Genomic DNA, 15,632 nt, shown 5'->3' with positions numbered 1-15,632 from the left:
AGCATATAGAATTGTGCTCTAGCAGTTTGATCTTTGGTCAAAAACCAGCCTCACATATGTGTATTTCCTCCTAGATATTTTATGATATGTTATTTCCAATAGGGCTGCATTAAAAGGTTTTCTAGACTCTTAAGTTCTGTTTATATAACAACTTGAAGTTTTACTACCCCCTGCTTTGTATCTAATTTGGGACCTTTATGTCTTTCTGTCAACTGTGACTATATTTAGTTATTGAAAGAGTACAGTAATTCCCTTTGTTGCACGTATAGCATATTTATACATTATTTGTACATGCAGCGTTTGCAAGCATTCTAGACAACATGTTTTTCCTTTGAAGGTTAATTGAAGAATTGTATCAATAAAGGATTTATATTTTTAGGCTTTAGCGCTAAACAGGCAACATTTTAAATATTGCCCCCATCATTAATAACTCTGTCTTATACATAAGACTTAGCAAAAGCTTACAATACCTGTAGTTTTTAAGAATGCTGCAATTTAAATGATGTACTGTGGATCATGTTTACCTTTTGTTTGGAAATCAAAGTGAACTTTCTTTGAGAAGGTGTATAAATGCAGACTGTATAGGTTTTTATATTTATTTATTGATTGATATTCTCAGCCTGAGGCAGTCATAGAGGACCAAGTCCCTGGCACATTAGCAGTGATAAACTTTATATCTGCGGGCAGAATTTGGAGCATATTATCTTTAATATGCCAGGAACTCAGTACTCACTCTGGCTGCTGTGTGTAGGCAGAGTGTGGAAGTGCCAATTGAAGGAACACAAAGAATACATTTACCACTGCTCTAGATGTTCATGTAATTAAAACATGTATGTTAATCTGCAATTAAGATGAAATACAAGAAGAAAGAAGGTATTTCTGTACTGTGTGTTTCCTGAAGCCCACGTGTGTTTCTTAGCTTTACAAAGTTCATACCTTTCTGTGCTAGTTACACATTCATTTTTCTTCTATTAATCTAATATGTTAATTTTGAAACACTTTTTCAGTATTCACATTTGACTAAGGCCAAAAACCTGCTCACTGGGCTCTTCATCTCAACTGATGCCTCACCTTATTCTGTTTTAATAAAAGCAAATATATGTATGTACAAGACTATTTACATATTATTCACTGAAATCAAATCATAGTTTCATAATTAGTGTTAAGCATTTAGGCTAACAGATGAGACTGTAGAATGAGATAAAAATGCTGATGAGCCCTACCTGCATCATTGTTCCTAAAGCAGGCTCAGCTGTGTCTGCAGGCTACAGACAACTGGAAGAGGTTCTCCTCGACCTGTCTCCTAAAGAATATTGACCATACAAAGGCAGATCCTATCCATTTGTTTCCAACTCGAATTGCAAACACCAGCAGAGTCTCTGAACATGGAATGGCATTAGGCACAGCACTGTTCAAGATTGTTAATACTTAAGAATACTTTATTATTTGTAAAGTCAGCCCAGGCTTGCCTGGTGGGGTAGCAGTAGTTTCTAATGTAAGCACAGTTACCAGTTAAACAAAAATGACCTGAAAACATTGAAAGTATTTTATTCTTTGTAAAGTGTATCTTAGTTTTAATAATTATTCATAATCTAAAAGTGTAATTTGATTTTCTACTACAGCATTAAATATTGTCCTGTTATGCTGCAAAATATTCATTTTAAACTATTGTTAGCCTAAATATTTGTTTATTGATCATCCATTGTAAGATAAATTCCCACATTTATTTACAAACATTGACTGTCTTTAAATCAGCTTATCCAAGGTGAACATCCATCTAATAGGTATTAAGCATTAATTGATTACACTTTGTGCTGAATATATGTGTTCAATGCATATCCAATGCATATTGCAATGCTACATTTCTTAGAATAAACCTCTTTTTCAAAGATAAATGCATGTGGAAAGCTGGATTGCTCATGCACCCTGCTAGATGGTGCTGGAGGGGGTGGGAGATGCTGAATCAGAATTTTTATATCATTTTTCCAAGCTGCAGCCAATAGAGCAATGTGCTGTCAATCAGTGAGTAGAGCATGGCATGGCTATTCTTCAATATGGATTATATTGGTTCTGACATCAAACAAGCTGCAGTGGCAGCCAGGGTAACATTATTCACTGCAAACGGAAGTGCTGTGTCACCCCATCAAAGTATTTACAAAATGTTCTAGGAGGTGCTTTAAAAAAACAGAGTCTGATTTTACTGGAATGGATGGCTACATCACCTATGTAATTTTATAGTTTGACCGTAGTTCACCTTTAAGAAATGGTTATACACTGCTTTATCAGCAGTAGGGGTGAGGTTCAGGTTTACTTCTTAGTCATCCTCCAGGATTTGCAATGTTCACTTTTGGTTGAAACTTAACAAGTTTTTTTGCCAGATATAAAGAACAACCTATAACACATTGCATAGCCTTTTTCGAAGATCAGTCACAAAAGCCACTCATTTGAAGGAATGGATAACCCAGCTCCCTTTCTTTGAAAGGATACGTTCACAGCAGCCACATTGTCAGTGTATGTTGAACCAGTTAGGGGGAGTTAGAAATTCTGTGCAGAGAGACAGTCTATTTTTTTAATGCTGGCATTGGACCATGTACCCTATGGCAGTGTCACACAAGTTTCTGTGTTATTGCTGTTGTTGTTTTTTCATATTTATAAGTTGGTTTACTTCAAACTAAATAGGAAATTGCAAATGAAAGAATTGATTTATTAAAAAATCATACAATACAGTACACACGTGGAAAAGAGACTTTTCCACTGCTGATTTTCTGTACATTACATCAAGTATTGAATGGCTGGATGGAATGCGTGTGGCCACCTGCAGTTATTGGCATGCTATAGCACATATTACAGACACACACACAGATAAATTGTAAGTATCATTGAATAGTATGCTTTTTAATGCTTATTGTAATACTTCAAAACCAGCTGATCATTTTTGCATAACAATACTTATTTATATGATGCTTGACACCTATCCTGGAAAAAAAAACATGTATCTGAGACCTTTATGAACTTTTATGAGTACACAGAATGTAGCAGAATAGGGGATTGTCAATCTGTTGGGTGTATTGCCAAACATCTGACATCTGAGTCCATCAACCTGTCAGAAGGAAACATAAAACAACATAGAAATTTCAAAAGTGTACATAGGTTTTACTTCTGACATTTAATGATTGTAATTTTAAAAATAAGCTCTAAAAGCCAATTTATATTTACTGTCATTAAGTGAGTAGACATATAGTCATAACAATCAGAATGACTTACCTCTGTTTTGCATAAAATCATGAATACCTTTAATGGTTAAATTGTTGGGGGTTATAGCTTGTATACATCATGGCCTAAGACCCCAAGCATTTTTCTCTTTAATCTCCTCCAGTCTCAGAGAGCTTTTGTAGTCTACTCTAATTTAATCTATTGATTTTTTGGGGGGGACATACAGAGCTTTACTTTAGTAGTAAATCTGGATATATACAATATATTTTTATTTCCTTTGTTTTATCTGGAATAAACTAACAAACTAGAAAAGGCATTTTCCTGTAATTTTTCTCAAAGCCGCGTTTGCATAATTTTCTCACCCCCATATATTTACTTTATAATATAATGTGCCTATATACTTCTAGTTATATTATGACCTGAATAAATGAGAACCTTCACAGACATAATCAACTAGGTCTGCTGATTAAAATGAAATCACATTAGTGCAACTTTTCTGCAATGTAGTTAAATAGTAAAGCGGAAACGCATGTGTTTTATGTTATTTCTTTTTTGAGGCTACATTGCAGTGCATGTAGGGGAAAAACAGTATGAATAAAATTAAGATAAGGTTCAAATGGATTGAGGAGGGTATAAATTAGCAACATTTTGCAGAAGTTTGCGATTCCTACAAATTCTAATATATTGTGTTCATTATGTGAGCATTTGATGCTTGCACAGTAATGGCAAATGTCATCCATACTAACATGCCCATGCATCCATACTAACAAGATTTTAATACATTACCAGTGTAAACTCTATGCAGAATATACACTCCTATGAAATGATATGGAGAAGCATTGGAAGCTCAAAAACTAAGCGTTTCAGCTCCTTGCCTCAGTTCTTGATACTGGACACAGTATACATTGGTGGGTGCTTTTTCATGGACTGCAGTCACCTTTTGATTTGACTATTCTGGAGATAGAGAGGGTGAACCTCCCAGCGGGGACACAGACAGCAGAACTTGAAAGGATTGTAAACCCTTCCCTACTCTAAATCTAAATCTAAAAAAATAAAGATAGATGAAGTAAATATGCCATAACTGAAATTATTTGTGCTGACTTTTATGCATGAATTTGAGGTAGTGTGAAAATTATAGCATAAGGTCTAAACTGCATAAACCACATCATCAAAATTTGCCCAAAAATGTTTTTGTTTAACTAGCAGGTTGAATGAAAAAAAAACTAAATTCCCCCATCTACACACTTGTAGATGGCGGGAATCGAGGTGGAAGGGGGAATTCTCCTGCTGTGCCTATGTGCTTTGACAGTGAGGAGACTTCCCCGACCACAGAATATACTAAACAGTGCTGCAGTACTGATCAAGCGTAAATTTTCCAAGAGGAAGGGTATACAGAAGCTGATTGACAGATCGACTTCTGTACAACCACCCTGCCCATATGTGGATCAAAATTTGGCTGATCCCTGGTGAACTGGCCAAATTTCCATACATCTATGACCACCTTTACTCTCTCTTTGAGCCAACAGCTATAAATTATGTTGTCACTGCAACATTTGAAAATGCTATAAAACTAATATAAGAGCAGTTACTGATTCTTTTGTCAGTAACAGATAATTATCAAGTAACATGCATATCAATATTGATTTACTGGTGTTCACACATTCATAGTAACATGTAGCAAACATAAAAATAAAGCAATTATTGTTTTGACATGTTAGACTGATGTAAGCTATGTCTACATCGCTTCATGTTTGCATCTCGTTATTAATACACAGTAATATAAAATGCCCTTTTTTATTGTGGTATCTTAACTGAAGTGAATAAACCTATCTGCAAAATTCAGGGCTGAACCTAAATCACTCTGAGTTGAACACGAGTCAATATCCACAGAGGCATCAGTTTATTCATGATGTAGAATTATATTTTCAAATGGCAATTTCATTATCCCAGTATTACCTTTACTGTCCCTCCCTGTGTTCCACCAGATTCATTTGGATCAAATAAAATCCAGGCAAGATAGTAGTTTCTATTGAGTCAATGTTTTGTAAGATGATTTTTCTTACACAACAGACTTTCCCAATTTCAGAATAAGTTCTTGCATGTATCTTTCTCAGGCTTAAAAGCCTTAGAATAAATTGTGTCATTATAAATGAGAGGATAACAGCTACTCACCAAGAAACTTCTTACATTTTTGTGATTGTGTGAACATTTTGCTTTGCTATATAGATAATTTGCCAATCTATCTTTTAAAAAAAATATAAAAGTTGAGAAAACCTTTTTTCTTAACAATTACTACTTCCAACAAATGAAAACAGTCAGAGAAGTAATAGCTCTATCCACCATACATTTCAACTGTGTTAAAAGTCAGAATATTCACTCAGTTAACCTAATTGAGTTTTTTGTAAAGCACTGCAACCAACCCTTATGCAGCATGCTGGGAGTGAAGTTCCTGAAGAATCACATGCTACGTAACATTCTCTGTCCCTGTTTACTTTATCACAAATTTTATTCATAATTTCAGTGTTTGAATAAGACTGCTAGGTTCAAGAAATGCTTTAGTACAGGTCTTGTGAAAGGCAACAATGACTGCAGTGGGTGTATTTGGGAATAGTGGTCCTGGATCAATAGATTGAGTTCTTAGATCATTAGATTACAATTTACCAACAAATGAGACTGGGCTGGTACACTGCATCAAAAATTGAAATATAAAAAAAGTAAAATAAGTATTACATTGAATCACAGTCAATTTATATGTTAATGCTTTGACAGTAACATTTATCAGTAGTTAAAAAACATAGTTATTTAGAAAGTGAAAGTGATTAAACAACCAATTTTTATGTAATTGCATTTGTAAACATCATTGTAAACCAAAATTCTAGCTTCTTACTGGGCGATGCACCACCAGTTCTCTACAAGCATGGTACTTGTTGGCACCAACACCCTTCCTTCTTGTCAGCAAGTTTAGGAACAAAATGAGGCCAGTGCAAATAGAAAGGCACAGAAGTGAGTAAAAGGAAACGCTTATAAATTCTATCAAACGTATGTTTCGTTAGTGTACTATATACTATAGAGCATTTGACTGTATATTTTTGCTACTCTTAGTATTTTTTCACATTTTTTATGCCACTTCATCACATCACGTTTGTATATATATGTATATTGTATGTTACTGCATTAAAAATACGAAAGGTTTACTTGGAGTAAACAATGAATAGAAACCCCATTACTGAAAATATGAATTGTCTATAATGGTTACTAATATATGAAACAATTTAAACTTGTAGGGTTTGATTTGGTGTTTTTAGAACAGGGTCTGACTGTGTTTGCAATTTGCTATGCAATAAGAACTTCCTACTTACAAAACATGGTGTGAAGAATACCTGTAAATGCAATATTTATTTCTTCTTAGATTTCTAGACTTTTTCATCAGTATTTAGAAAAACAAAAGGTGAAGGTTGATGCAAGAGTAATTGATGCTTGGAAGAGACTTCCAGCAGAGATTGTAAGTCAGTCATCAGTAAGTGGATTCAAACATGCCTAAGTCTAAACATATATCTATACTCAAACAAAATACATATTATATATATATTGTACAGGACACATGGTTGGGTCCTAAAGCCAGGTATATTTCCTCACTATTTTGGTTGTGGTCACTTTAAGGGTGATGATTTGCAGGTATGTTGAGTACTCAGGGTTCTCACCCATGCAGAGTGATTGGTTTTGGGGTAGTCCGGCTAGAGAGGAAAGGATTGGTTTTTTTACTCTTCAGATGTCCTTATTGGGAACCCAGAGTTTCAGTGGTTCAAAGAGTTTTTGGTGGGAAGAACCTCCAAACCCTGATTACAGGGACTTTTTTTCCTGAGGAGGTTAACCGGTTTGTGTGTGATTTCATAAAAGGAAAATTAATCAGTGAGCAGTGAGAGAGTGAACTGAACACACCTGAATGAGCCTGGTGAACTGAGTTTAGGATTGAGCCATGGTTACTGACTATCAAAGCCTCCTCTTTGGCCCTCCTGGGAGCAGATGGGAACATCCCAAAACCCAAGTGTGGTGCCAGTATGGTGATTTGCACCAATATCCTGTTTTGTGTGTTTTTATTGTGTATAGACTAGTTGTTCTTTTGCTGAAGTGAGCCATTTGGTTTTTGGTTTTTGGAATATTTGTATTTTTAAATAAAGACTTACTTTTTTTTAGTGGCTGGTGGTGATCCACCAATAGATAAATAAATAGAGCAGACTTGGTGGACCACTTGGTAGTTTTCTGCCGTCACTCTTCTGTATTTCTATGCTTCCACATTTAGAATGTAGCTATTCTGCTATGCTAACCACTCATGTTGACAAACATTTGAATTTGGTGTTGCAGTTCCCCCAAAAATTAAAAAACAAGATACATTTTTAAGAAAGGCAGATCAATTTTAGGATATACCTGCTGAAAGGATTTTCAATTATAAAGGGTGCATTTTCATCTTTATTCACTTTGTTGGAATCTATAATATATAGTATATACTAAGGAGGACTGTCAAGTCATCAGCCTGGGCATTCTTGTCAAGGACAAATGAAACTGACATTTATGTTCGGAAGTCTTTCTATATATGCTATTAGCCAACAGAGACTGCTGCTCAAATGATAACAACTGAACTGTGACTTTTGTCACTCCTTTTATGTAAGTTATATCTGTTCATTTTCTGTTAGATGTGACACCTAGTGGGCTGTTCTGCTTTGACAGCAATCTATGTAAGTCTAGAAATACATAAAAAACGTACTGCTTCTAATAAAGCACTGCAATTAAACAAAACTAAAGACTGGTGTCCCATATCCAATAAACAATTTGTTTAACACAATGTATATCTTTTTTTTCTGTAACATTGTATAAGCCTATTCTCCAACGTCTACTGTTACAGCTAGATAATGGATGATATGGGCCATATGTGTGTTGCTGACACAAGTGAAAAAGAGACCAGTTTAATAATATATGAATGTAATAGGATTTTTTAACAGCACAGCAGGTGCAGTTCAGAGACCTTATATAGTAAAAAGTGTCTGAGGCTATAATTAATGATTTTCCATGCATACAGGATTATGCTTTATGTGTCAAACATGGATAGGAGCTGATGCTAGCTACTGAAACTCTGGGATGTTTCACATTGTAAAACAGATCTTCTGCAAGCATAGTGGATGCATTTAATTACTTATTCTCTAAAATGTTGTTCATGGTATAAATAAATTATCATCAAAATATCAAAAACGTATGAGGAAACAACAAGGGTATTAGTTGCATATTGGTTCTCTTACCTAGCTAGACACTCACACTGGTTGGCTTTTATGACTGTAGTAGGTTATCACCAAGTAAACTTTGCCATGCTCTATAAAGGAGTCAATTATTTTTTTTAACACAGCAATAAGGCTGTGATAAGGCCATACCACTTGTTTATAAAGAGCCCCTACAATTCCCTATGCCTTTTAAGCCGTAATGCAATGTTAATATGGTCATGACAATACAGCTAAGCAGTACAAATACAAATCAAATAGAGACTGAAGGAAAGTCTCACTGTTTATATAGCAAGTGTACAACCTTTGCCAAATATTGTCGACATGCAAGACTCAATATTTAAACATTTCCACTGTAAATTTAGAATTCTTTAGTGGTCACAATAATCTCCTTAACATTTCAGTTGTTTGTGATACCTTGGTTTTCCAAAAAGTCATATTTGATCAACATATGCTTTGGAAATAGCAATTGTACTTACATGATATATAAAAGCAAAAAGCCAAAACAAGTGTACAGACTGCTGCTAAGTACTTTTTGGCATTGTGTTGGGAAGCTCCTAACATTGTAAATGTTGAAATGAAGCATATAATGATGATAAAATAAACATTTTGGTGGTTTACTTGGCCGTCACTCACTCAAGTCTAAGGTATGCTTCTGTGTCACCATGCCTTTAGTAGGAAAGTAAGAGCCATACATGCATTGAAATTTGGCCTGTTCAGCAGGGACCAGCCAGATTTGATCATGTATGAGCAGGCTGGTTGTACATATGTTGAGGCTTTTCCAGAATGATCAGTGCTGCCGACAGCACTGATCATTGTATTCTGACAGCAGAGAGGTCTCCCCACTGTCAGAATACAGTTGCACAGCAGGAGTAATTTTTCTATCCACCTCAAATGTATGGATGGGGAAATCAGGTCATTTTTTCCATTCTATCTGGTGGATGAATAAAAAAATTAATTAATTTATGTCAAACCTTAGAATACAAGCTTCATCAGAACACGCCCTTATGTGATTAGTTCTGAGTGATCTGTCATGCTCTTTGGAGGTTTTTGGTAAAGGAATAAAATGAAATAAATGCCCTTCATCTTGCATGTTCTTTTGCATGAGTACATGTCTCAAACAGTAATTTCACCCTTCAGCACTGGTTTGTCTCTAAGTCTTATTAATTAGTTAATTAGCTGTACTGTAAGGTTTTTATTATTTTCCTGCAAATTCAACTCCCTGTGTTTATTGCAATAATGCTTATTGTACAATATTATTGTGGTGTAACAGCTGTGTGTAATTACTAATGCTTTGTGCTGAACACTGATTATTATGGTGTGGGTGGCTCTAATGATAATCCAGCATTTATGACCTCTCGTGTTGCAGAGTGTGTTAAAATTCAGCAGTTTGTACACTTTTTAAAAAAAACATACATTTAAAAAGTGTATATATTTAAAAATAAAAAAGTGAAAAAATAATTCAAACCTTTAAAAAAATATGTATTCTTCTAGGTGTATTTTGTCTGGAAATTGTATGCTTTGAATATGGTTTTTGTTCATGTTTTACAATAATCTTTCAGCATTTGATCTGCCACATGTGCAGGTTGTTATACCTGTTAGAAAAGTAGTGTCATGTAGTTTTTGACAATTATACAAAGTGCTGAGTCACTTGGCCTGTCACTCAGAGCAGCAAAAGCGTCCATTTGTTTCTATGCTGTGGGAACATAATTAAACTTAGTTAAGCCAAAGTTCAGATGTCGATCCTTTTTGGAATTAACCCAAGAGATTAAAGTAGTTGTTGAGAGAAAACTGTGGTACATATATATTATAGTGTTTTGTTTTCTTACAGGATAAGGATCGAGACTACAATAAACTTAAAATACGAAAGCTGTAAGTACATTTCCAAAAATTATTTTGACTTTTAACATGCTGAATATATTACCAAAAGATGACATTACATGTTAATAGCAAATATAGATTCTTTATGGACAAACATCATAGAAAATAAAAGTACATATACATTATATGCTTTACTGAGTTTGTGTGTTGTATACATTTACATCAAAACATTATTAAAATGCACAGTTGTTGGTGTATTTTATAGAACTATAATAAAAATAAACGTGTTGTGCCAAAAAGATACAAAAGCATTACATGAAATGATTTGAAAGTTTGTATTTAATGTGCTTTGGTATGTTTAAGTGTTTTGTCTATAAAATGTTAAAATAGAGAAAGGACACACCTAAAAATTATTATTAGGAATACTGAGTAAAAAGTCAACCTGGGGCTCAAAGAGTACACTAGGGAATGGCAACTGAAAAAAAAAATGAAAAAAAGAGAACTAATACATTCAACACATAAGGATTGGTAAGCTAAAATTGATTAAGTTTTTGTTTTTAGGCATAGATACACTTTATATCAATCAGTAGCATGAAATTGAAATCATGCATGCAGTTTAGACCTTAGTTACACATATGGTTTTCCAGTGCTTGAGATCTGTTGAAGCTTTCATGTGTATTTTTAAAAAACATTTCTCATACCATAAACTACAATGCAATGTACTACATATTCAACTGGAATGTCTCTACTTGTAGCATTATTACTGTGCAATACTGATCTGATCTATGGTCTCGTCGCTGGTCATTGAGCAATCAACACATAAAATAGCACAGTAACTGTCTGTACCTGCCTATTCCTGAAATTGTGAAATCATTAAATTCCTAGGATTCTTTAGATGTTAATAGATAAATGCCCTTTTCAAACACATTACTTTATTTAATAGACTACTGCAAGAATTTGAAAAAAACATAATGTTTCCTTATCTTTCATGTTCCTTGAGATGTGTCATCAAGGGATCTGCCAATTCAGGTGGCTTACTTTTTCCTTTTGCCCTTTTTCCACTTCTCACAGACATTCATAGCAAAGATCAAATTTGCCTAAAGGAATGCATTTTCTGATCCCTTTAGTAGTGAGATGTTAGTTTTGTAGAATAAGAAATGATTCAGGTTTAGATAAAGACATACAGGGATACCTCATTCTTGTCTCTTACACTGTTTGTCATGTTTTCTCAAACTACACTGATGGTCATGCTTTAAGGAAATACATATTGTATGGCTTCCAGCACTATCAAAAGTTCCAGTTATTTACTATATGAGTAGAGGATACTTATTTATCAAAGTGATATTTACTTTGATTAGGGAATAAGGTAAACCTGGAATTAGCTTCAGGTTTTCCCCCATATGCCCTTTGCAAATAGTTTGGTATTGAATGCGAACATAATTCCACCTTATTTACTACTTTAGTAAATCAACCCTTTTGAATTAGCCTATGTGAAAAAGTAGAACACCTTCTTTATTTTTTTTCCTAATTGTCCACTTATTCTTTAAAAAACAATTGTGGGCAAGTTAGTCACAGCAACAGACTTGCTGGTGTGTAGTCCATATTCTTTAATCTGTTGAAAATTGTAAGCAGCATTTCTTTAATGGCCACATTAGTTTTCTGATAGTGATTGATGCAGTAACTGTGCTGTACTTGAGAAATCATTAAAGGAGGTTTTTCTCTTCAGGTTTTAAAGAAAACTGACACAGTTCTTTCTCTTTGAAAACCCATTTATTTAAATATGTTTCCAGGGCAGATGCTATGTTGGCTTTCATTTCTGGCAAAGATTGCCAAAAAATGCCAGCTGCCAATTTGAATGAGTCTACATTAGAAACAAAAATCCAGGAACACTGTGGACATTTCTTTTAAGACAAATTGATTTTCCTATTATTTAACTAAAAATAACAAATACCCCTTGCTTACTCTTTACCAGTGAAGAGCATGGGGACAAGAATAAAAGTACATTGTGAATGGTTCTATACATTCTATAGTTTTGAATGTGACTTGTATATAAAGAAAAGTCCATCAGGAGATAATGTTGTGATAAATGGTTAGTAATAGAGTGTACACAACTCTTCATTCGAATATATGAAGTATATATCTTTAATGAGCAATAGCAGCATGGCAATAAAAAGATTCAAATATAATTCTACAGTTATTTTGTTGTCCATACTAATTGTGTTATAACTAGTCATGCCATATGCTACATTATTAAGCCCAAGTTACAGTTAAAGTATTCTGTAGTCAGATTAAAACAATGCCAACAACATACAATTTAGGAACATGCATCCCCTCCTTTCTCTTCTACATCCCAACAAAAAATCCTCACTTTGTGATATAGGAAGAATAGTTCCAATCCCTTCCACATCTCACATTGCAGTGCTTAGTTCCTCCCTGGCCTATCCCAGGGCTTAAATATTGTAAAGTAGGAGGTGGGAGGATAATAATTCAAGACTATCCAAGAGGAATGAGCAGAATAGTGAAGCCATTATGTGGTATTTGCTGCTTTATCCTAATTACGGGTTTACTTTAACATCACCAATATTTGTATTTGTGATTTATTTCTAATTTGTCTTTCTATCGGCATTGCTTAACCACTTACCCTCCTGAGGATTTACCCCCTTCCTGACCAGGCCATTTTTTACATTGCGTTACTTTAACTGACAATTGCGTGGTCATGCAATGCTGCACCCAAATGAAATTTACATCCTTTTTTCCAATTAATTGAGCTTTATTTCAGTGGTATTTGATTGCCTGTGCCTCTTTTATTTTTTTGCGCTATAAAAAAAAGACCGACAATTCGGAGAAAAAAAAACAATATTTTGGACTTTGTCCAGTAAAAAAATTATAAAATTTCTTGATAAATTTACACCAAAATGTATTCTGTGACATGTCTTTGCTAAAAAAAAAAATCCCAATACGTGTAAATTAATTGGTTTACGTGAAAGTTATAGCATCTACAAATGGTGGTATAGATACTGGATTTTTTTTTCTACTAGTAATGGCGGCAATCAGCAACTTTTAGCAGGACTGCGGTGGACATTCTGACACTGGGGGGAACTGACTTGGTGTCACTGACATCCCCAGTGACACCACTAGAGTGATCAGTGCTAAAAAAAAGCAATGACACTGTACTAATGGCACTGGGCAGGAAGGGGTTAATATGAGGGGCGATCAAAGGGTTAACTACGTGTAGGGAGTGTTTTACTAGGGGGGTGTACTTCACTGTAAGCATACTGATGCTGTGCACAGCCATCTAGAGCAGTGTGCCTAGACGACAGGGAGGAAGTCTGTTAGTAAACAAAACAGTCTTCCTCCCCATCGGAGATGCTCGGTAATCACCGAGTGCCAGCGGGTAATTACCGGTCTGGACCCGGTGATTGAAAGCTGCGGTCGGAATGATGACGCGGGTAGGGCGTATGCACTGCGGGCCCCCATCTGGAAATGTTTTGTTAACGTAAGAGTAATTTTACTTGTCATTTAAAATGGTAGCTTTGAGAGCTTTAGAGGCAATAGTAATACAAGTCTGTACATTCCAAACTTCTTGGCTTATGCTATTCCTTTACCTAAAGGATTTTAGACTTAGTCCCAACATCATGAAAAATGGATGAGATTCTGCATTCGTGTTTGATGTTTGATTTACTATAAGTGGTTTATTTCAAACTGCATATATTTCTAATAACTGCTGTATAAATGTGATGCACTTTGTCAAGTTTACTTGCTGCTATTATGTGTTAAAAATGGTACAGCAAACAATAGTTGTTAGATTTGTAATGTAATAAATTGTTCAGTGATGACCGTATTAACTTTTTCAGTTCATCTGTTTGTAGCAATAGCTGATCACACCGACATGTTTCATGGTGTTATCTTGTCTGACCAGCGATATGGCAGAGTCCCAGCTGGAACCAACAGCTTGAATGTATAAATATCCAAACTAAAATGTAAACCTCATATCAGCTTTTTATTGTACAAAAGGGGCTGCCATCTAATGCAGTGAAAATTACTGTCATCCTGTGTAAAAAAATTTTGATGAAACAAAAAAAAAATGCATAAGCAGCCTATCATACTGGTCTGACAGTTAAGTAGCTAAACTGTTGGCTTTGTTTAGACAAGTCTCAGTTTATAATCAACTTTACAGACAATTATTTTTTATCCAATTGATCCTGACTCCAGGGTACAGAAAAGCAAAGGATAATAGTGTGTGCCAGTATATTTCTACAAAATATTAATATATCCATATTAACCCTAAAGCGTAACTCCACAAACAACTTGATAAATATGTTAATATGTATAGAGCAGGGCAATGAAAGATTACGAATTACTTGATATCATAAGTGTCAGACTCCAGCTGTCTACAGTAATTGTATAGAGCTCACAAAGTGTGGCATTTTACTTAAATTCACACATTCTCTTTACATTCTCAACTGGGCACAGTGGAAAATTACTGGTCCTGTACAAACAAACATGGTAACTATACACTGTAGGTAAGGATTTTTTTTTTACAAAACAGTGAGAGCACTGTCAGCAAAGTTGTTCTCCTGGATACATACGGGCTCCCACCCATTATTAAAGCCCACCCAGTATGCATACACGAGACCAGGGTAAAATATCTGCCTGTCCAGAAAATGAGTTACTCTTTTAAAATGTCAGTAAATTATTGAAAGTTTTTTTACAATATGTATATATAGGGAATGGGAAAAATATATTGCTGATGTCATCTGAAAATGCATGTGGCTAGTGACACATTCAATTAAATCAATATCCAACATTAGTTATGGCTGGAATACCCATTAACTATTTTATGCACCGAGATGTATTTTCACCTAACATGTCACCACTGTTATCTTTACTATTTTTATTTTTCCATACATGATACACTTGGTGTAAAATATATGTGAGAACAGATGGAGAAGCTGATGACGTTAGAAACACTATGGGGTTAATTTACTAAAACTGGAGAGTGCAAAATTTGGTGCACCTCTGCATAGAAACCAATCAGCTTGCATTTTTTTTTGTCAAACAAGCAGAGGTTACAAGCTGATCGGCTACCATGCACAGCTGCACTAGATTTTACACTTTCCAGTTTTAGTAAATCAACCCCTATGCCATGTCATATAGAAATTCCATGCTGGTCTTGATGTCAGTCATGCACTGTATATTCGTGCTATTACTTTGTATCAAATAGTAAGTTATGGCACCTAACAGATAAGAAACTGGAACATTTATATGAAGCGATTTAGTGTGTTTAAATAAGAACTCCATTTTGTGGGGTTGATTTTCGAAAGAAGTAGA

General features: G+C 34.8%; 1 protein-coding gene across 3 annotated transcripts in view; it reads left to right on the top strand.

The window, feature by feature from the left end:
• SYT1 (synaptotagmin 1) overlaps positions 1-15,632 on the top strand; it is a 627,989-nt gene that overhangs the window by 217,282 nt on the left and 395,075 nt on the right. For all 3 annotated transcript variants that reach the window (XM_089674048.1, XM_089674049.1, XM_089674051.1), the window contains one exon: positions 10,312-10,352. The gene's annotated coding sequence lies outside the window, so the exon portion shown is untranslated. The remainder of the gene's footprint in view (positions 1-10,311; positions 10,353-15,632) is intronic.

The sequence above is a fragment of the Staurois parvus genome, unplaced genomic scaffold (genome assembly GCF_062004578.1).
Source record: "Staurois parvus isolate SC_StPar_1 unplaced genomic scaffold, SC_StPar_1.0 ptg000147l, whole genome shotgun sequence".
In the NCBI taxonomy this organism is placed as follows: domain Eukaryota; kingdom Metazoa; phylum Chordata; class Amphibia; order Anura; family Ranidae; genus Staurois; species Staurois parvus.
Note: the sequence above shows the minus strand (reverse complement) of the source record. Positions and strands in the feature narration are given on the sequence as shown.